This window comes from Caretta caretta, chromosome 3, assembly GCF_965140235.1.
Source record: "Caretta caretta isolate rCarCar2 chromosome 3, rCarCar1.hap1, whole genome shotgun sequence".
Classification (NCBI taxonomy): Eukaryota; Metazoa; Chordata; order Testudines; family Cheloniidae; genus Caretta; species Caretta caretta.
In genome coordinates, this window is record NC_134208.1 from 110652194 (window position 1) to 110664299 (window position 12106).

Consider the following 12106-nt stretch of genomic DNA (forward strand, 5'->3'; position numbering starts at 1 on the left):
CTCATTGCTTTCAGTCGGACTGTATGTTCATCTCTTCTTTCTGACAGCCCATGCCCCACCACATTCTTTGGTTTCACTCTCTTTGGGAACAATGGGAGGTGGTGGCCATTTACACAGAGAACTGTTCTTCATGAGTTTTTCTGAAAGAGAAGGTTTTAGGCACCAGCCTCTGCTGACGAGACAGATTTTTCAGATATTCAAACCTGTATTTTGTATATATTCTCTGGCATGCTACATTAAAATAGAGTTAAAACTGAACAGCACATATCAGTAATTTAGGGTTGTGACCTGGGGTGTCTGTGGTAGCCCTCATTGAAAATGCCAAGGTCAGGGCAGGCTGCAAAAGGGAGAGCAGATACTCCCAAAAGTGGTGGTTAACTCTGAAGTTAAACTCACCAACCAGTCACAAACTGTACTTCTGATCTCTCACACTGGTTATCAAGAAGTTAAAAAAAAAAAAACCACACAGACCCCTTATTGTATGTCAATTCTCTGGCTCCCAATCAGCACCTAAGTACAGTACAGTGAGAAGTTATTTAAAAAAACTCTGATCCCTATGCAAAGGGCCAGCCACATTGCCCGGTCAATATTAGGTTGGATCTTACCCAAAATACCACGCTGCCAGCCAATCCTTTAGTGCCTATAAAGAAAAAAGAACGAGAGTTGTTAAATGGTAAAGCAGTCAGATGCATACAGAGACTTCCAAGTCCATATATCAGGTTCTTAGCAGTATTGGTGAGTTTGCTGGCTTGTAAAGTCCCTCTGGAACACATCCACAGCTTGGATGAGTCATTCAGAGCTTTGTTTGTAGAAAAGTTACTCCAGAGGTAAGAAGCAGGATTGAAGACAAAATGGAGAAGATGCAGCTGCCCTTTATATTCCTTTTGCCACATAGCTTGTACTTCCTGTGTCCCAAACACAAGCTTCACATCACATGGACATGGAAAAGTCTTAGAGTTTTGTCCATAGGCATGTCTCTATATGCTTTGCTAAGTCATATCCCTTGGCTCCTTTCAATGGATTCTTTGTATAGCTGATGACCCTTGATGGGCCATCGAACAGACTAGGCAATGCTGATGCCAATCTGTCTGGTGGTGTCACCTAGAAACACAACACAAGTTCTAAAATACAGATATACCATACATATCTATAACTTATAATACAAAGATGATACAAACATATTAAAGAGATGATCATACTTGGAAATTTATAACATTTTCACAGATACCTCACACAGCATATCTGGTCAGATTCCTTGCAGTTTTATAATATTGGTATCAACCATATCATAAGGTGTTCCACATATTCCATACAGCATCATCAGGGTAAAGTAAATTACAAGGATATAATAATTATCCCAAAACAGAGTTATAAACTCAGGAATTTCAGAGTTAAGGTTAAAAACTTAAAAGAAATCAAAATGTGTTAAGGAATGAAAATGCACGCATAAAGGATCCAAACAGTACTATGGTAAAAACTCCCTAGGATTCTTTAAGGTGCCCCAGAAGGGCCTTCGTGGGACAATTAACGTTCAGCATGTTAACTGCCATTAGAAATTACACCCCTGTAGTGTGCATTACCCCACCAGGTAGACAAGCCCTAAGTTTAACCTTAACTTGGAATTTTTTGATTTAAATAACATTTGGTTTGGAATGTTTACAACACCCCAATCTTAACTCCATTTTAACAAAGATTTTGCCTGGCAAAATACAGGCAAGGTCCAAAAGAGGTAGCTCCTCTCAATGATGGATGTTAAGTCCAGAGAGTAAATGAATGCAGGAATGAGGGTGGGGTCAGCCAGGTAATAATAATTATTCAATATTTGCAACTTTCTATTAAACCAGGTCTTAACTTGTATTGTTTTGTTGACAGTATGTTGGCAGGTCTGTGTATATGTGGTTAACTGTTACCAGGGAGTCTTGTTGGTTGCTGAGTATAAAGAAGATTTTTCATTCACTCGTTTTTATAAGGATTTGGAAAGGATATGTGGTGGTCTGTGATGGGGTGCACTTACCTCTTGCAAGTGCCCCCTTGGCCGAGTACGTATGCCTGCACTTTCTCTCTGCTTTGTGATGAGTCTTCAGTGACCAATGGCTGAGTCGCACACAGTCTGTATGTGAGATAAATCAAATCCCTTCCAGGATATAAATCCAATGGGGGCCTATCAGAGTGCCCTCTGTAAGGTTCATTTATCTGCAGCCCTATCCCTGTGCTTGCTCCTTGATCAGTCTGGCAGGGCCTACCACAGTACCCTGGTCTGAACTCTCTCTGTCCCTTCTGGGCTCCCTTGAATTGCCCCTGCTCTTCAAGCGGTCCTGGACCTGGTGAGAGGCCATGTCCCCCAGGATTCCCTCCCTGGAGACTCTTTGCATCTCTGGGGTTTTCTGGCCCCAACTCTTCAGCGGGGCCACTAAAAGAGTTCAGTTCCCCTTCTAGGGTATATCAAAGTCCAGGCCACTTTCCCGGGCGGGGGAAGCGCACTAAGGTTGCCAATCCTCCAGGATTGGCCTGGAGTCTCCCAGAATTGGCGTTGATCTCCTGGTGCCTATTGAAAGCCATCCGGAAGATTTTTAATAGGATATTTTAAGAAAATGACATTGTCATGTTGGGGAAAAAAAATCTCCCGGAATAGCGTCAGTCAGAGTTGGCAACCCTAGGGCGACCCAGGCCTGCCCTCTACTCTGAGTCCCAGTCCAGGGACCTTGCAGATAGCAGCAGTCTGCCCTGTCCCCAAAGCTGCGTTTCTGCTTTGATTCCTTGGGCCGCTTCCCTGCTGCCCCAGCTCATTCTTCACCTTTACCTCAGGGTTCTATCTTGGTTGAGTTCCAGCAGCCAGCCCAGAGCTTCTTTGCATTCCCCCGGTCTCTGGTGTGGCGGGACTAGTCCACCCCATCACATAGTCGCTGAAGAGAGAAAGGTTTGTTAGCATAAACATGGAAATAAGCAATTTGCTCAACAAGAGAGAGAATAGGTTTCAGAGTAACAGCCGTGTTAGTCTGTCTTCGCAAAAAGAAAAGGAGTACTTATGGCACCTTAGAGACTAACCAATTTATTTGAGCATGAGCTTTCGTGAGCTACAGCTTGCTCACGAAAGCTCATGCTCAAATAAATTGGTTAGTCTCTAAGGTGCCACAAGTACTCCTTTTCTTTTTGCGAAGAGAGAGAGTAGTCACTTAATAAGGGTTGGCCTTAATTTTCTTTGAGTCTAACTTGTTTTTCTCTCTTCTTCCTGTCCTTACTTTTGCTTTAGATTGAGATGTGATTTAAGGAGCTGTTCTTCACTCATTCTATGTTTGTGACTCAGAAAAGACCCTCAGTGAAGTCAGTAAGAGTTTTGAATGAGTAAGGAGTGCTGAAGAAGGCCTGAATTTAGCATGAGAAATCAAAATGGAAGGATGTACTAAGTAATAGTTAAAATGTGTTTTTCTTGACATGCTGACATGAAATGCAACTCTTGAAAATGAACAGCTAAAATCTGTCAAAAACCTGGAATTTTATTATACATTTTACAGCATAAAAGTACTAAGTAAAGTTACGTATTTAAACAGAAAGACAGATATTGGAAATACATATGTATAACAAGACCTAATTAATACCGATGGCAGAACCTATACTAAAGATTGTGGTATGGCATCCTTTTGCTGTTACTGTTTTTGGAACTTAGAAATAATAGGGAAAAAAAACTGCAGGTGCACAGAAGCACAGCATATAAGTGATATATGTGAGGACACTTTCTGCTGCAAATGTTCGGTTCTCAAATTTCAAATATGTATGCCAAGTAAAGGAAAATGTATATAATTTTCAAAATAAGCAAAACCATTAGTCCTCAGTATGGAGACAAAATACTATCATGTTTGAAAGTTAACTGTTTTAGCTGCAGCACTGTCAAAAATATTGAGCTTAGAACTGTTTTACAAGAGAAAGCAGATTGTTTTTCACTCTCTCATAACTCGGGTCTTCTCTGGGTACAGAATTGCATTCATATAACTTGCAATTTTAAACTGATTTAATCAAACCAGTGCAAAAGAGCTATGTTGCCACACTTATTTTGGTTTAAACTAGGCTTATCTGGTTTAGCCTAAATTGATTAGGAACAGGTTTAAGTTAAGCCAAAATAAGCCACAGTATGCAGCGGTAGGAGAGTCTGCCTAAGAATTTGTACTGGTTTAATTAAACCAGTGCACATTTGTGTATACACCAGGCCTCAGAAATGGTTGAATGGATTTTGCACAAACTAAAAAACAAAACAAAACTAAAAACCATCAACAAGGTCTCATTTGGGTAGGGATCAAACATAAATTTTTTTAGCTCTAATTAGGTTGGTTTGGAAATTTACGAGCAAGTGAAACCACTGGATGCTTTCTTCTGCAACTTTAACTGTAGAGGCCCTTTCCTGTGACCTGTAAAATACAGACTTGAACAGCCATATAATTTATTATTAAATAATAATGATGATAAACATTTACATGGTTTTGTATGTTCAAAGGACTACATAAAAATTAATATATTCTCACAACATCCTTTAAAATGATGTGCCAGTAATATTGTGTCTGGTTTCTGGAATCTTTTTGCAGAGCTTTGAGAGGCTATTAAGAGTAGTAAAAACAAGAGTAGTTTTTCAGTCTGAAATACTCCAAACCAAGCCAATCACGTTGGACTGCAAACGATGCCCATCAGAGGTTGTTCAGTCTCGTTTGTTATGAAGAATTTTGTGGATGCCATCAGTGCAATAATTGAGCTCCTTAGAGGTGCAAGGTCTTATAGCTAATTTATTATCAAAATATCAAACTTGTGTTGGCTGAATACTTTTCTTATTTTAGTATTCAATTACCCAATCTGGTGTTGAAAAAAGACTGGAAGATGCATTTTCCTGAGGATTTGAGATACTTGCAATTTTGGCCTCATACCCATATCATTCCAGTTGCTGAAACTGCAAGATGGATGAGTTTCTTACAGGTTTTCCACACAACAGGTTCACCTTTCATCAAGGTATCATCATACCATGCATGCTCTTTTCCTTCAGATGAATCCAGTGAAAATTAGGTCTGGATAATTTTGAACTGGGTCAGTCTAACATTGGTAACATTGTGAACATATCCACGACAGGCTATGCTTGGTACTGTTTCCATTTTCATATTTTTGTGTGTATATGTATTGATTGCAGACTTTCTTTGTTGCTGTTGTTCCCAAAGGCCTTTTTCTAGTTGATAATTTTTTTAAAAATATTGTTTTTGAAAATGCCAAATGCTTATCTACAGCCACTGGATGCTTTCCTCCATCCATTAGTTCAACAGGTGGTGACATATGGAATATGATGTTTACTGAATGAAGTTTATGCAGCGTGGGTGTGGTGTTTGGTGTTTTTCACCATTTTCACACTGGCATGACAGCTGCGTATAGTGTAAACCTGCCTTTCCATCCTGAAAAATAAACTGTTCAATAATAATCCACAGAAACCTGATCAGTGATGGCTAATAGCCTATCTGTGCTTAATCACAACTATTGCCATCTAACAGTACAGTCAATAACTATTTTTATGATGCTTGGGTTAGCTAACGCATTTCTTGTTAATACACCCCCAGCAGATCCTGGGTAGCAGTGCTACCACATAGCCCGTTATTCCCCATTTTCTACTTGTGCATTTGACTTTTTCTTCCTAAGTACTAGTCTTTATTGACTATCATCTTGTTGATTTCAGACCAATTCTCCATTTGTCAAGGTTACTCTGATTCTAATCCAGTCTTACAAAGAGCTTGCAACCCTGTAAATTTTGTAAGCATACTCTCTACTTCATTATTCAAGCCATGAATGAAAACATTGGCTAGTACCAGACCCAGGTCAGACCTCTGTAGCACCTACTCGATACATCCTCCCAACTACCCTGTGTATGGTCTTGCAACCAGTTGCGCACCTTATTTGGACCACATTTCCCTAGTTTGCTTATAAGAATGTCTTGTGGGTCTGTGTCAAAAGCCTGTTGTGGCAACTGGACATTCAAATTTACCCTAATTGTAAGCTAAACTATAAAAAGTATGTGAAAGTTCATGAAACGTCACAATAACCTATAACAACAAATGTTGACGGGAAAAGATAGGATAGGAAGATAGTCTGAATCAGTCCAAACAAAAAGGCCTACTGATATAACTCAAAACCTGTATTAAGATCATGCTTGGTAAACAAGACGCGTGGAACCAAAAATCAGTGACCCCAAATTGGTATGTCAAAAACTAGGCCAAAATAATGAGGGAATGGTAGGTGGAATAGGCTTTATGGCTGCCATTCCCACTGACTCTGGGAACCACAACCCTTTGTCATCCTGATCCTGCGAAATGTCCTGACAGGAGAGACAAATCCAGCTATCACCACCTCTACCGGCTCCAGCTGAAGCCCAACCATCACATAAAGTCTGATCCCGTTTCATCCTAACAGCAACAGCAGATTCAGTCCATTTTAACTAACATCTTTTTCCCAAAAGGACAGTTATTACCATCTTTCATATTATGAAAGAGAGACTCTCAAACAAAGGGGGTTTTCCTTCTAAAAACTCTATCCAAAGGGGAAAGGAACAGTCTTTTTTAATACTGTACATTTCAAAAGGTTTAACTGTTTTTCCTTCTTTTTCTTTATTTTTAATAAAAGGTTAAAAGGATTTGTAATGTCGTCTTTGCCATGGTACTAAGCAGGCTGAGGTCCCTGTATAGTAAACCCTGAACCTTGTTTAACACTGTATGATGTTGGATGTTGACTAACTTACGTTAACATCTTTTGCTCATATATCCCATCTAAATTAATACTAAAATCAAGACACTGTCTAGAGCTTCCCCCTGTCCACTAGGCTAGTAACTCTGTCACAAAGGATGAAATTCGTTGTACATAAGATGTGGGAGGTAAATGTCCCACACTGCTTGGCACGGGAGAGGCCCCACCTGGAATACTGTGTCCAATTCTGAGCTTTAGGAAACATGTGGACAAATTGGAGAGAATCCAAAGGAGAGCAACAAAAATGATAAGATTTAGAAAACCTGACCTAAGAGGAAAGGTTAAACTGGGCCTGTTTAGTCTTTAGAAAAGACGATGGGGCGGGGGGGTAAGGGAAAGTGATAATGGCCTTTAAATAACTTAAGAACTGTTATGAAGAGGACTGTGATCACTTATTCTTCATGTCCACTGGAAGTAGGTCAAGAAGTAACCGGGTTAATCTGCAGCAAGGGAGATTTAGGTTAGATACTAGAAAAAGCTTTCTAACTATAAATTAAGTTCTGGCTTAGGCTTCCAAGGGACATTGTGGAATTCCCCTCACTGAAGGTTTTTAAGAACAGGTTGGACAAACGCCTGTCAGGGATGGTTTAGGTTTAAATGACCCTGCCTCAGCCCAAGGGGCTGGACTTGAGGACCTCTTAAGGTCCCTTCCATCCCTATATTTCTATGATTTATACTCCAAAAAGCAAGAAAATAGAATTAAGCCTTCAACTCCTTTCTTAAGTCACTCATGGCTCTCTCATTATTTACAGATACTCCAGTATCAGTGTGTGTGAGAGGGAGGCACATAGTAGAGTTCTAATAGTTCTCTTCTATGCTATAATTTATACAGTGATCAGCATTAGCATTTTCAGGGATTTGTCCACTGCTGTGTTATGTCAATGTATAGCCTCCTTTTTCTTTTTTCTTTTATTCATGACACTTACTTTATCTCTGACAGGAATCATTAAGGAATCTGCTACATTAAGTAAAACAATTCAAAACTAACTTTTAGGTGTATTAATGCCAAAGCTACCATTTTCCTCACAGGTAATGAGGTATTTAATCAGTTGGAAGCAATTTTGTGGACTTTCATTGAGCTCAGCTAAGCGGAACCCAGCTACTTTTTTAAAAAAAATGTATTTTTTATGATTATGGTCCTTGGTGAGTAGTGGCTGACATGATGTAGGTTCATTGAGAATCTGATTGCTCAGGGACTGCGATAGTAGAAATTCAGGTGTTACCCTGCAGAGAGAGAAAATTAGCAACAGTTTTTGTCTGTTTAGAAAAAACTAGTTTGTCACTGAGTGAGAGTTAAGCCAAGTTAAGATGTCAGATCTGGCTGTGGGGAAAATGACTTGCAAGCTGTAAGAGGGCTAAGATAAGAAATAGTGCTTATGATGTGTTTCTATAGCGGGCTATTTTTTCCTTGCATAGTGCTGTCAGTGTGCATTGGGAACCATGGCATTCTCATTTTGTCAAACTAAAGACCACATTAAGAACTTTCCAGAAGTCTGAGGGAGGAACTTAATTTGGATAAAACACAATACATCCTTTCCACCCTCCTTTTAATATAGTGTCCAAGCATGCAGAAACAACAGGTCCTCGTGTAACTCATGGGTGAGTAGGTTTTATAGGTCCCCCTCTCTGCCCAGCTCCAAGGATAGGAGTGTTACAGGGGTTTGACCTTTTAGCTTGAGCTATAGCAGCTCATGCTCTTAGCTGTGGAAGTTCCCAGTTCAATCCCCAGCCTGTCAGCTGAGAGGGCAGCCATCACACTAGCATGGAAATGTAGCAGATCAAAGGGATAGAAGATTAAAGAAAATTTTGGTCAGGGTTACTGTGGCAAACCGTTGTTTTCATGACAAATGCCATTGGAATATTAATATCCATGCAGCACAGATTAGTTCTGTGGTTTGGTATTTTAAAAATGGTCATATCTATAAATTGCATGGAACTTGTTTGGAAGGATGAAGGGCTTAGTCACCCTTGTAGTAATTCAGAATTACTGTGAGGAGTTTTAAACTGATGCTTAGACCACTAAGCCATCATTTTTTCATTGGTAGATGATTGTGGCTACTGGTTGCATTGTAGCACAGAGTGAGTTGCTATTTGTATAATAGCTCAAAAGAACTGACATTGGTCCATTTTCCATCTACTCATGGTGATTTTAAATGCCTTTCAGGATGCACATATAAGGGACAGTGCAGCAATTGTTCCTTGTCAAATTTATGGTTACTTGATTATTTACGTCAGCTGAAAGAGGAAAAAAAATCAATGGGAGTTCTTTTGTTCTAAGAGTGGAACTTCATTTCATTCCTGTCAGAGACCTCATTAGCCTCAGTGGCTGCTATTGTCAAAGTAGGGCACAGGCACGTCCCACAAAGACCTGAGTCTAGAATTGCTAATGCTGCTCTCCTCTGTAACCAGACACATAGTTTCACAAAGGAAATGAACTTAAAAATATACTAGCCATGAGTGATGCCTCTTATTCTGCCCTCCAGTTCTGTGTGTGGGATTACTTAAAACTCATACCCTTTCTAGGAAACATTTTAGATTAGTGGCTTCCATTCCTCAGTATGAAAAAATGTTTGTTTGTTTTTTGTTTGAACATCACTCAGCTTCTTTCTGTCTGCCACAGTCTAGAACTCTGCTGAACAGTCAAAAAGATCCATCTTGAGACTATCTTGCAAAATGTACTGATGAAGTTATTTTATACTTTGTGTATTCAGTGAATGCCACGTGAAGATACGTAGTATGCCAATTTTGACAGCATTTTAATGCAGATCTCAGAGGCTGAGGACTGAATGAAGAAGTGTTAATGAGAATGTCTAGCCATATGGTCTACCTTTTATTTAACAGCATAATATTTAAAAAAATAGCAGTCAAACTATTGTGCTGGTTCATTTTCCTGTGAAGCTAAGTGTGAGTCATACCATATTGCTGTCGTCATTTTCGAAGGATAGTAATGGTAACCTTGATTTTTTTAAATAAATATAGGGTATTTGCATATGTTCCTTAAAATATAACATAAATCAAACACTACTTCTTCACTGAGGGAAGTGAAGATACAACATGATTTTGCCAGTTGCTACAGAAACTTGTTAAATGTACAACCTAGTACCATTATGGGAAATACGTTCTTTAAACAGGTGCTTTGTTACAAAAAATAATAATAAGGACTCTCTTGTCCTCCAAAGTACATTTGACACAGTGAAAAGAGTCATTTCATCTATTTGCAATGCCTTTTGGTGCCCTGCCATATTTTGATTGGCTTTATTTCCTCACAAGCTGGCTTTTACTGTATTCCAGTTGCTTTTCGGGGGAGGGGGATAGCTCAGTGGTTTGAGCATTGGCCTGCTAAGCCCAGGGTTGTGAATTCAATCCGTGAGGGGCCATTTCAGGATTTGGGGAAAAATTGGGGATTGGCCCTGCTTTGAGCAGGGGGTTGGACTAAATGACCTCCTGAGGTCCCTTCCATCCCTGAGATTCTATGATTCTAATGATTAAAATATATAAAACATATAAAACATGATTTTTTCAGAGGTTCTGAGTATCTGCAGCTTCCACTGTCCTCAGCGGGAGCTTCAACTACTCAGCAGCTCTGAAAATTGCTCCAATGTTATTTTAACGTTCCTTTTACTTTGTCTTCTATATAATCTTCTTTATATTGAGAGGAAAGGTTGTGGGAAAGAAAAAACAAATGAAAATGTGGCCATCTTTCACTGCTCAGTGTAGTGGAGGTGTTAGAGAGAAGTGCTGGAATAGGTCAGTGCTAACAATAAATTTGCTGGCCAAACCAATGATCATAAGAGCATGTTCAAAACCGCTGTACATAAAATCTATTCATCATTTCATTATTTCTCTATGTAAGTAAAGATTGGTTAGGTGCGGGCAAACTAAATTTTTGAATTTGGAACCAAAAGTGATATTTGCATTAGTGACGAATAAAATACAGCCTCTGATTAACCAACGATCAGCCGTATCACCTCAGATCAAAGAGCACCAGGCATTGTGCACGCATTAAATGTGTATGTGGGGGGGTCGTCCCTTGTATAAGAAGGATTTATGTTTACAGCGCCCAGATATGCTGATGAGTGCTTTAGGCATGTGAATAACAATTATTTCAGGTTTATCCCAAATCCCATTTTTTCCCAATAGCTTTTCAGTTCCTTTTTTGCACAGGAACTGAAAAGAGCACTTTACTTTTGTTTGGCTGAATGCGCATTTAATTTGCGCTGTCTCCTCCCTTTGCCATTTCTTTCTTTGCAAATGTTACAGTGAAAGTTATATTTTGTCATGTTTATCTTAATTAGGGATCTCACTGAGGCACAGACCAGAAACAAAATCCTTAAATAGAACACACAGCCCAAGAAAACAAACTGGCTGCCGTGTCAGGGAAATGTATCTGGGGATAAAAAATTAAATTCTGAGTCTGCATCTGTTATAGCCCATGTGGAGCAACTCCATGACTCCTACTGCAGACTGTACGTAGGAGAAAGCTGAAACTCTCTTCCCTAGTTGCTTTTTTGGGTCAGGGGATCCGTATTATACATGATCTCATTAGCCACACCTTCGTGGCTCGCTAACCTCTGGCCATCTTCAGTGTTCTTGCTTAGATCAGCCATCATAGTGCTTATTCCTTTTTGTACACAGAAGGTGAAAAGTCATTCTGCTTCCTGCTCAGTGGAACACTGAATTTTTTCTGCTTTGGGTTTTGCACATGTGTGAAGGGGTCCACAGAATTTGACCCAAAATGCTTGAAGCATATATAATGCAGCAGAAGCACTTTCACTATCATAAATACATTTACACATTGGAAATCTCAGATTGTTGTCATTTGTAAGAAATAGTCACCTATTTTAACCTAACTTTTCCAGTGTTTATAAGGGAGGCTATGAGTAATCTTTTCTGTCACTTTCTCTCATTCATTATTTGTTCAGAATACATCACTCAACTCCCTTGTGCTCCTCCCCACCCCAAAACAGAAACTAAAACCATCCTCTGAATTTTAAGGTTAGTTGATTAAATCCAATAAGATTAAAACATTATTTAATTTAAAATGTTTTAAATCAGGGCACGTTATTTACTTTTCCTTAACATTTAATTGTAGGTTTTTTTCACTGATTGAACTGCAAAATACCTAGACATATTTGAGGCTATGCTGGTGGTTGAACTGAAAAGGAGATGTCAGAATATTATAACATAAAGTTCATTATGTTACCTGACTAATGCATGGAAACCTGCCAATTTCAATATAGAGAAATACAAGAGATTAAGAATAAAGAGATGTGCTAGGAACATTGTTACATTTAGAAGATGCAAGGACTTCAATTCAACTGACTTCAACTGAGGTTCTGAAAAGATG

At 39.2% G+C, this 12106-nt stretch overlaps 1 protein-coding gene across 3 annotated transcripts in view; it reads left to right on the plus strand.

Annotated features, from left to right (window-relative positions):
- The window catches only part of UTRN (utrophin), a 577632-nt gene that overhangs the window by 352317 nt on the left and 213209 nt on the right, over window positions 1–12106 (plus strand). The window lies entirely within an intron of this gene.